Genomic DNA, 10695 nt, shown 5'->3' on the forward strand with positions numbered 1-10695 from the left:
GAACTGGTTCGAGAGTAGATCGATAACAAGAAAGAATTTGGTCCTTCCTATCGAGCTCCGGTTCCAGTCCTTGGAGTGAAGGGCACAAGAACAGTCGTATTACCACCACTTCCTGGTCGTAAGGAAAACAGGTTTATTTCAATTGACAATATCAAGATACACAGAGTGGCCGATTCTTCTTAGCATGACACCGGCTGTTTCTTGTCCTTCCATTGTGAGAAATTCAGTTATGCCTACTGCTTCTAATCATGAAACTGAAGTGGCCATCGAATTACCTGCAATTTCCAGTCCTTTATTAAGTACTTTGCCCGGTACAAACCATGATGAAATAGACTACACTTACCCCACTGACTTGTCCATGCCTGACCTGCAAGCACGTTTGGCCACAGAATCCAGATTTTCATTTGACTCTGTTTCCAATGCCTCGAAGAAACCTTCACGTTTTGCAGTTTATGCTAGCTTATTTAAAAAACATTTTTTAAATCCCCCTTGGACATATATTTGGCTGATTCTTTGTTCAGTTTACCTTTTTATGTCAATTGGTTTTGTGTTTTATTTTTTTCGACTCATCAATGGACACTATGTCGAGGAAAGAACATGCGTTACACATCTCAATGGAACTTTGGCCCCACTTTCGTCGTCACATTCTGCACACAGACTGAAAAGAGACTTGACATTTGTTAATATCACTGCCTTTCCAGTCCTTGATGGTATTGTGTGGGATGCTGTTAGATTTCAGATTCATGGCCCTACTGAAGTCGTTAATGTTCCTAATGTCCTTAGAATGAATATGGGGGATGTGGTAAAACAAAACATATGTTCTGATGACTGGGATGTTCGTGCAGTAGAACGCTTGTTTTTACATAGGTTAGGCCTGATCCCCGTTTTGGAATGGATCATACCGTCACTACTTATTCAGTGGGCAAATTATGTCAGAGTTGGCTGAAACATTCTACATTAACTGCAGTTAAAAGTCACCTTTCTAAACTGAATGATGATGTAGATTTGAATGATTTCATAAAAGGCCCGGCTAACAGTAGGTCAAAAAGATGGATATATGCTGTTTACAATGAAATCTGGAAAACATCACAGGTTGAGGCTGCAACACGCCTTAGAGCGATTGATCAAGCTAATCTGGAAAAAGTGCTTGCAGTTGTTGATAATAGTATTAACATGCTTTCTTCCCGCATTTACACATTAGATAATATTGTGTCCTCAGTTGTGGATATTGTACATGATGAAGTGTCCGTATTATACCATGGCCAAAATCAATTGCGTTCAATCATGCAATTTGCATTATTTTTATTTTTTTATTTTAAGGTTTTTGTAGAGCGCTCAGTAACCCTGGGGCATCCCGGCGCTAGAACCTGGTAGTCATGAGGGAGAAGCGGCGGGAGGGGCGGGGAGATCAGGGAAACAGAAGGGTTTTCAGTGCCTTCCTAAATTGGAGGAGAATTGGTTCGGTTCTCAGTTTCCGGGGGAGACTGTTCCAGTGCTTTGCTCTTTTAACTTTATGGACCGTGATGAGGTTCTCATGGTTTGACCGGAGTGACCTGGTGGCTTTATAGGGGATGATAAAGTTTTTGAGAATGGGTGGTCCTTTGTTGTGGAGAAGTTTATGTGCCAGGCAGAGAGCCTTGAAGACTACCCTTTCTCTGACTGGCAGCCAGTGAAGCTGTTTTAGGGCTGGTTTGGCCAAAGATCTGGCCGGGGTGTTGGTAAGAAGTCGGGCGGCCACGTTCTGGATTCTCTGAAGGGTGTTAAATGTGGCTTCCGGGGCTCCCAAATAGATTGCGTTGCTGTAGTCCAGCCGAGACAGAATGAGGCCCTGGGTCAGCAGCTTTTGGGAAGTGAAGGGGAGTAAGGGAAGCACCTTCCTGCATGCCCTGAGGAGTCCAAAGCATATTCCGGCCACTTTTTTTGCCTGGGATCTGAAGGTGAGATCTTTCTCCATCCATACCCCCAGGCTTTTGACTTCATCTTTGGGAGTAGGGGGGTCACCCAAACAGGTGGGCCACATGTTGGGCGGCAGGGAGGGCCCTTTTTGTCCAAGCAGCAGGATGGACCCTTCAAACTTTGAAATCTGGCAAGGTGCCATGGAGCTACATGAACGTTTCTTCTCTGTTTTCCCCTTTTAATTTGACTGACAAGCAGCGCTTACTTTCCATGCATGATGCATCTTTTTCAATGTTACATATTGAAAGGTTGGAGTCTTTGCCTTTTTCTGTGGCAGAGGCCACTGATGCAACGTGGCTTATCCACGGTTTAATTACGCTGCCTTTTGCTTTGTATAAATTCACTAATTGTAAGCGATATGTGCCCATTGGTAGATATGAACCATTAGGTAGCGGTTTCCTTCATGAAGTCTGGTCCCTTCCATATACTTACAGATGTTTGAAGGATGATCAGGAGGTTTATCTGAATGGGGAGGAGTGTACAGAAACACCAGATCATTCATTAATGTGTCGACACATACAATTGCATGGGTCATGCAACCAGGACCGACCAAATTTGGCCTGTGTTTTAAAAGGTAAACCAGTTCCAGCAATCGTTCCAACCTTTACTTTATTGGGGAATGGTAGTTATTTGCTTTTGAATAATGAAGATTGTTGTGGGTTAATAAAAGGTGTCCCTTATGTGGTAACTGTAACAGAACGTGTAGTTTGCTGCAGAAATGTTCTGTACCCACCCACACATGAAGTTAGGGAGTCTTCCATCTGGCCGCGCATCCCAACCTTGAGACCAGAGTTCAGCGGCATGAGCAGAATAAGGGCTCTATTGTCCCAAAAAGAAGTGGCCTTGAGTTCGGCTCGTGAAACTTTCGTGCTTCACATAGCCAACTATCGTACAGAGGTTCAGGCCCTTTTAAATACTGATTTACCGTTGCATTTCAGTGAGATGGTGCATTCTATCTTTAACGCGTCCGCCACAACGGGATTGGCACATTTTTTTAAAATAGTTAGCAGTGGTCTCGTGACTTCCTTTGAAACGATATTCGGAGTCATTCCTGGTTTCTTTCATTCCATTTTTTCGAGTTTATTTGGCGGATTCCCGGTTCTACTGGCACTAGCTGCAGGCGCTCTAGTTATTTTCTGTTTCCTTAAATATGGATGCCCTTCCTGTGCAAGACGCCGCCCTGCCCCTTCTGGCGCTGTTTCGCAACCGGATGCTTGAATATTATGGCACACTGCCGTTGGTGATTTTGAGCACGGCATATGGATTATCATTTCGATTTTCCTACTTCACCTGTGTCCAGCCTGTGTTTCACTGCCTGAGCTGTGATTTTGATTGGGCCATTGATTTGTGTCTCTGCGGACCGGTTGCTCCTGACGTCGATTTTAATCAGCTGGTGAGTCCTATCACTACTCACGAGTTGGTTTGTTCTGGCGAAAGGATTATGGCCTTAGCAGCGATGCATGGACTAATAGGTCCCTGGAACGTATTCGCAGCAGCGCAGGATTTCTTGGAACTGAGCTTTCTTGAGAACCCACCGAGTTGTCCTCTGATGGTAATAGAGGCTCCGGTACTGGAGGGACATGTAGGTTCTTTTCCACTTTTGAATTGGATGGCTGAACTGTTTTCGGATGAAGATGGTGATTTCATGCTAGAGGCTGTTGCTGCATATTTTGCTTATACGGTTTTGTCCTAAAAAACTTTTCCATGTTTCAAATCCGGCCATTTGACTTTCATCTAACAATTTTTTTGCGATTTTTAGTACACGTTATTAATTTCCCAGACCTATTGACTTGAGCAAAATTTTGATTTTGTTTTCAAATTTACAATATATTCATTGCTCGTAGTTCTTGAACTCTGCTCTCATGAGATGGAACTTATGTTCTCTTATCTTGTCCGTACTCGGATCATGGGGGGGGGGTTGTCATATAGCTAGTGTTATTCTGAATACTGTGTTAAGTTAGCGTAGGCTCGTGTAATGTTTAAACGCCATTTTTTCCTTTTGCTGCTTGTGCACACAATACATAATTGTTGATTTAACTTTCAACCTAGTAGTTTACTTGAGAATAATATGTTATTGCTTTCAAATCAGCGTTGCTTAATAAATAATGTCTGTACAGTGAGTGCTGAAGCTGCAAGGATAACAAGACACAGATTGTTGTGAGAACTGATCTCCGCACTTCCATAGACATAACATAAGTGCAGCTCCTGCCAAGTTCGGGGTTTAGGCAGGTTTTATATTGCAATGTTCAGAGCACATGCACACACTTGATGCTGTTCGCATGCAGAGAGAGCTGGTGTATGCTGATGTGATCTCTTCAATCTAGGATCCTGAGGTATGGGCCCGCCCTAATAAAACCCAAAGAGACCTTCTTAGCTATTAATATAATATGCGAGTTAGGGAGGGTGAGAAATAAGTGTTATTAACTCTTATTCATTGACAGCATGTTAACATGCTGTCACCATTCACTTTCTATGGACTAGTAACTATGCTGATAACTTTGCTTCTGATAATATGTTTCCTTGTATTATCTAAGATACTGCGCCTGAGAAGACGGCATTAGTAAATAAATATTTCAAATGTTCACGTGTTCTTCTTTACTCCACGTTCTGGTTTGAAATGATTGTATAACGAAAGAGTGCTCATCTGTTCCACGTAACCTGAGGTATCATAAGTTCATGTTCTGGTTTGTCTAAACATTAGGAATTGGTTATGACCAATGAGACACTGTAGCTAGCTCGGTAAGGGGTTTGTTGGGTACTAAGGTGAGTTTTGGGTCACCCTAATTCGCTGAGGTTCCAATCCTCTGTGCACAGTTCTGTGGGAGAACAGAAATCCTGCTACAAAGGAGTTGAGGAGAGCGCTTGCCTCTCCGACAATATCATTGAGGACGTTAGCCCGCCTCGTTGGTCTGTTAGCAGCGTCCATTCAAGCTATATTTCCAGGTCCCCTTCATTACAGGGCCTTACAGAGGTTAAAAATCTTACATCTTCGCAGGGGCTTGCATTATGCACAACAGATTGCGCTCTCTCGGGAGGCTCGTCTAGAAATGAACTGGTGGTTAGAACACATGGATGCTTGGAATGGCAAGGCCATCTTTGCAGCGACATCGGATGCCATCATCGAGTCTGACGCCAGTTGTTGGGGCTGGGGGGCTCATTGCGGGACACTGGAGACCGGTGGTTGGTGGTCCCAGGAGGAGTTGCAACTTTATATCAACTGCCGCTGTTGGCGGGTTCTTTTGCTATTCGGACTCTTTCTCCTCAGAAAGCAAGCTGTTGTATACTTCTGCGCATGGACAATGTATCCGCGGTACGTTACATCAATCGTCTGCCAAGGATTTTTGGCATTATTGTCTGGACCATCACATCTCAGTGACGGCGGTATACATTCCGGGTTCCTTGAATGTGGTGGCAGATTGGAATTCCAGATTTCTAAGGGACACCAGCGATTGGAAACTTCTTCCCAGTGTGTTCCAAGCGTTGAACACCAAATGGGGCCCGTGTGCTCTAGATCTGTTTGCGTCTCAACTCAACAGACAACTTCCCCTGTTTTACAGTTGGCGTCTGGATCCATTGGCGATCAGCACGGAAGCCTTCCTTCAATCATGGACGACGGGCATTCTGTATGCCTTTCCACCATTTGTAATGCTCCCAAGGTTGCTGGCTCAAACTCGCCGACAGGGAGCGGAAATAATCCTAGTGTCACCTTGTTGGAAAGCCCAAGCGTGGTTTTCGGGAGCAATGACCCTTTCATGTGCCCCTCTGATTCGGATCAGGTCCTTTCCGGAGTTGTTGACGAACCCAGTCGGCCTTCTTCATCCTTTGGTCCTGCAAGGCCAATTATCTCTCATGGCGTGGAGTCTTTCCGGCGATGCTGGCAAGTGCCGGGAGTTTCGCAAGACACTCTTTTTTCTCTCCCAGTCTTGGGCACCCTTCACTCACAAGCGTTATGAGTCCGCTTGGCGTCAATGGGTGCGTTGGTGTGGTGAACAACAGAGTGATCCCTTGGAATCTCGAGTCTCTGTGATTGTGAATTTCTTGTCTGAATTAGCTAAGTCTGGCATGGCTTACAGACCGGTCAACAATTTTCGATCAGCCAATTCGGCGGGACATCCTCATGTAGATGGTAGACCTGTAGGGGAACATCCTTTGGTCTGTAAAGTTTTGCGCGGTATTAGGTTGGTAAATCCCCCTCAACCTAGATACGTCATGGGAGGTTTCCATAGTTTTGAGATTTTTACAATCTTGGCCGGCTAATGAAGGTTTGTCGCGCAAACAATTATCGGCCAAACTGACACTGTTGCTTTGTCTTATTTCATGTAGACGTGTGTCAGATGTTCGGGCTCTGGATTTAGCAGGTAGAGTATTTACTCCCTCTGGAGTTTCTTTTACGATTTCTCGTCGTACAAAGACTAATTCTAAATGTGTTTCTTATCCTGCTTTTCCACATCATAGCAAACTATGTGTTGTACAATGTTTGAAAGTCTATGAGGACTGTACCAGAGAATTTAGGAATGATGTAGCAGGTCAACTTTTGATTTCTCTTCAGAGGCCTTTCCGCCCAGTCTCTTCAGCTACTCTAGCCAGGTGGGTTACTTGGCTCTTGACCCTAGCTGGTATTGATTCCTCCATATTTGGAGCGCATTCTGTTCGAGGCTCTATGGCTTCAAAAGCCCTTCTCAAGGGGCCTAGGTTAAAGGATATCATGACTGCCGTGGACTGGTCTTCTGAGTCCACTTTTAAGACCTTTTATCACAAACCTATTGTGGATATTGTGTCTGTTGTGGTGGAGCAACTTTAAACTAGCATAATTTGAGGCTGACATAGAATGAAAAATTGTCTAGCTAACGCGACAAAGAATTTCCAATTCTATTAAGGACACGGAGGCGAGAATTATCCCATTAAGGATGTTTTACTGTATTTGTATATACTTTGTAATTAATATTGCCTTTGACTGCATTCTTTGATACTATGTTTGACTTCTTATTTTTCCCCACCCAATTCTCTTTTGTGAGTGTTTCCTTTTAGTCCGACATGGGTGTTATGGGTGTGTTTCTTTTTTTCAGGTGATCAAGGCACCCAATCCTGAAGGTTGAGCTATCCTGACGATCTTTGACCAGACCTCTGCGTTCTAGGAGGATATTCTGATGTGTTCCGTGTCAAGTTCACTTTGATCCTGTTTCAGTTTTATGGACATTGCAAAGAAAGAGGAAGTGCCTACGTCATTTAGACATTTATACCGATTGCTGTGTTGTTATTGGTGCAGACCTGGAAGGGGCTGTTCTTCCGGGTTATGCTTGTTTAAAGTTTAACTCTTTTGCTGCTGTATTTGTCGGTAAAGATAGAGAAGCATAATTCTCGCCTCCGTGTCCTTAATAGAATTTAAAATTCTTTGTCGCGTTAGCTAGACAATTTTTCATTGTTTATTTCATGGTGATTGCGTATATTTATCACATAATTAGAAACCAGCAATCAGTTTTGGCGTTTTCTACACTGACCGTACTCAGTATAAATGAAAGGTCTTTATTGGTCCATGTAGGCCATACAGGCTAGCAACGGACCTATGAAGAGATGCCATGCTGCAGGAGTATTACCCGAGTATAGCAGTCAGAAAGGGATTGCCTGCTTAGGAGTAGTGGTGACGCTATACGCGGACACTTTTTCTCATGTATGGGAACATTCTTTGGTTTTCATTGGTTGGTGTCTGTTTAAATAAACGACCACGACAATTGAACTTCCGAGCGTGTTTTGCTGACTGAAGAGATTATCACATCCTTGATGGCAGCTCGGGAGGAAAACTAGTACTGAATTCTGGTAAGTGTATGGGTGCCTTGTTTGGATGTGTTATTAATGTTCAGTCCCGATGGCGTGTGATATTACTGGTATGTTAAATCAAAGAGACAGTAATTGGCTTGTATTCTTATATAATTAACGGGTTTGTGTAACCGTAAACTTTGAGAGGTTTTCTCTTTCTTTTGACATTAAACGCTGAGCGAAGGTTTTATACTTCGCTTGCACCAGGTCACGTGCAGCCTCTGGTTAGTGACTACTAATCGGTGGAGCATTTCCCTCGTTCTTTGATTGAGCGTTATAGCGCTTTAATTCCTGGTTACTAAATGGGTTTATGAAATAGAGGGGCGTTATACATATTATTACCCGTCTTTGGAATCGTATAGGTTGTTGTTGATGGGCCTTTTTTACCGAGATTCAAGAAGGGCATGTTTTCATTAACTCTCGAAGATGGCCCTTTGGGAAATTGCACTTACAAAAGTTTAGGGATATTAGCAGTCATTGGGACAATGCAACAATTCCTCGCGCAAGGGTTGGTTTTCAGAAGAAACATGTTGTTATGGGTTCTTCTCTCTGTAACTTTTAAGAAAAATATGTAGCCTAAGGAGTTGGTTTCTTCTTTTTCATTTTTCTTTTTATATTTGTGTTTTTTAGAACTCATTGATGTTCGAGCTCTTTTTTTCTTACCTGTCTGGAACGTATTGATATGAGCACACGGGATCCCATACTTCGAACAACTGAGAGATCGTACAAGGTTAAGAAGATACAGGCTTATCTCTTTGCTGGTTTTGGTGCGTGATGTTTGTTTCGATTTAGATATAGGTTTTGGTATTATTGTAAGTGCTTTAATAAAGACACACTAAACCACTAGAGGTATAAAATCTGATGCTTCTCGCTATAGGACATTTTGAGAAGGAGGGAAGTCATGATTACGCTCCATCAACTTGCCAAGACGTGGCTTTTGATTTTCCCATAAATAGGCACATTTCTTAGAGTATCTTTCCCATATCTGGTTTCCGGTCACAGGTGTGGTGGTGTTTATTGGTTTGTTGGTCTGCTTTTACTCATTTATATGCAAGTATAGTTTTCCTCTCTTTTGGCTATGCATCGCAGGATATAGAACCTTGGGATGTATTGATTTGGCATGAAAATAGCAAATTCTACCTTGTAATAAAAGTGGGTTAATCCACAGCCTTATGTTAGCTTCATTGTCAGGAAGGAAGAGATGCATTATGCCTTATATTTGTGATTTTTGGGTCCACATTCGCTCTGTCTTTACTCATCTTTGCACTAATGTTCTTGTGTTCATGAAAGGGGTTTTTCTCATTACTATCACCTGCTGTATCATGCGTGTCCTGGTTTACTGTGATGGCTTTGGGAGAAGTGAATACTTCATCTTTTGCACTTTGGTGTAAGGTTTTTTAAAGATTTTGTGTATATTTATTACAAATAATGTATTGCTTTTAACAGCCCTGATAAAGCCCATTGGGGCGAAATGCGTTGGCTGTGTGGACAAAGAATAAAAGAAGATTTTTTGTGTTCATGAAAGGGGTTTTTCTCATTAACATCACCTGCTGTTGTACTTTATTCGATAAATACATATTATAAAAGTACAAACAATTCAAACATATAACACACATATCTAAAATATCATATTCGATTCATATCATGATTTAAAAAAGATAAAAGGATATTTACATATAAAACACATAGTTATATAAAAGTCATGTAGGACGAATGCAGTAGAGTGTTTAAGTGACAAGATGGGTGCCATGGTCTAGCTTTTAACACTTTTTAGCAGCCTTGTTCGTATGAACCATGCATTTGATAGATACTTGGCAATCCCACATACGACAAACAGAGATGTAGTATCTGATGAGAGAATACGCAGAGCAATCCTAAAATCTCTCACTCCCAACTCTCTACACACAGGTTTTAACCATCTTGTTCTGGGTTTTTTATATCCTATACACGCGAACAAGTAATGGGGTAGAGATTCGCTCATACATGGGCACCCAGGGCAGGTATGAGAATGAGTCCTCAATCCTTTCCATCCTTTCCATCCCTCCATTCAGCGGAAGTACTCCGTATCTCATTTTCATGAAGAGCGACCTATCCCTTGGGATTTGGATGAAGTCTAAGAAGAGTTCAAACTTCTTAGTGGGTTTGTGTTCCCAAAATTTTGTAGTTAGGGTCCCCAACTTTATAATTTTTAATTTAATTCCTCCGCCTGAACCCGTTCCCAATAGATTTTTTAAATAATTTCCTTATGGGGAGGGGATTGGGAGATCCAAAATTCTCCCAAACCTAGATTCAAAACCAGCTGCTTTAGTTTATTTAGCCAGTGGATCTTATTTGAACTATTCAAGATAATCAACTCATCCAACACCAGGTCATAGTTTGCCAATTCTAGCGTCCTTCGCAGGCGCACCCAGAACAGCAAAGGACGGAGGCGCACTACGTCTGCAATTGAGTGTTTTCCCATGTCTAAAAAAAGGGTGAATTATGCCTTATACTTGTGATTTTTGGGTCCACATTCTCTGTGTCTTTACTCTTCTTTGCACTAATTTTTTGTGTTCATGAAAGGGGTTTTTCCCATTACCATCACCTGCTGTATCATGCTTGTGCTTGTTTACTGTGATGGCTTTGGGAGAAGTGAATACTTCATCTTTTGCACTTTGGTGTAATTCTTTTTTTTATAGATTTTGTGTATATTTATTACAAATGATGTATTGTTTTTAACAGCCCTGATGAATCCCGTTGGGGCGAAACGCGTTGGCTGTGTAGACAAAGAATAAAAGAAGATTTTTTCCAAGAAGTCAAGTCTTTCAAATCAATTTGTGTTGCGTGCTGTGCATATTGTATGCCATCTATTTCATGCCTCTTTGTGCAATTATAGTGTATATTCTTCATTTAAATTCCGGGGCAGTGGACTTACAAAGGAGGGCA

This window comes from Lissotriton helveticus, chromosome 4_2 (assembly GCF_964261635.1).
Source record: "Lissotriton helveticus chromosome 4_2, aLisHel1.1, whole genome shotgun sequence".
Lineage (NCBI taxonomy): Eukaryota > Metazoa > Chordata > Amphibia > Caudata > Salamandridae > Lissotriton > Lissotriton helveticus.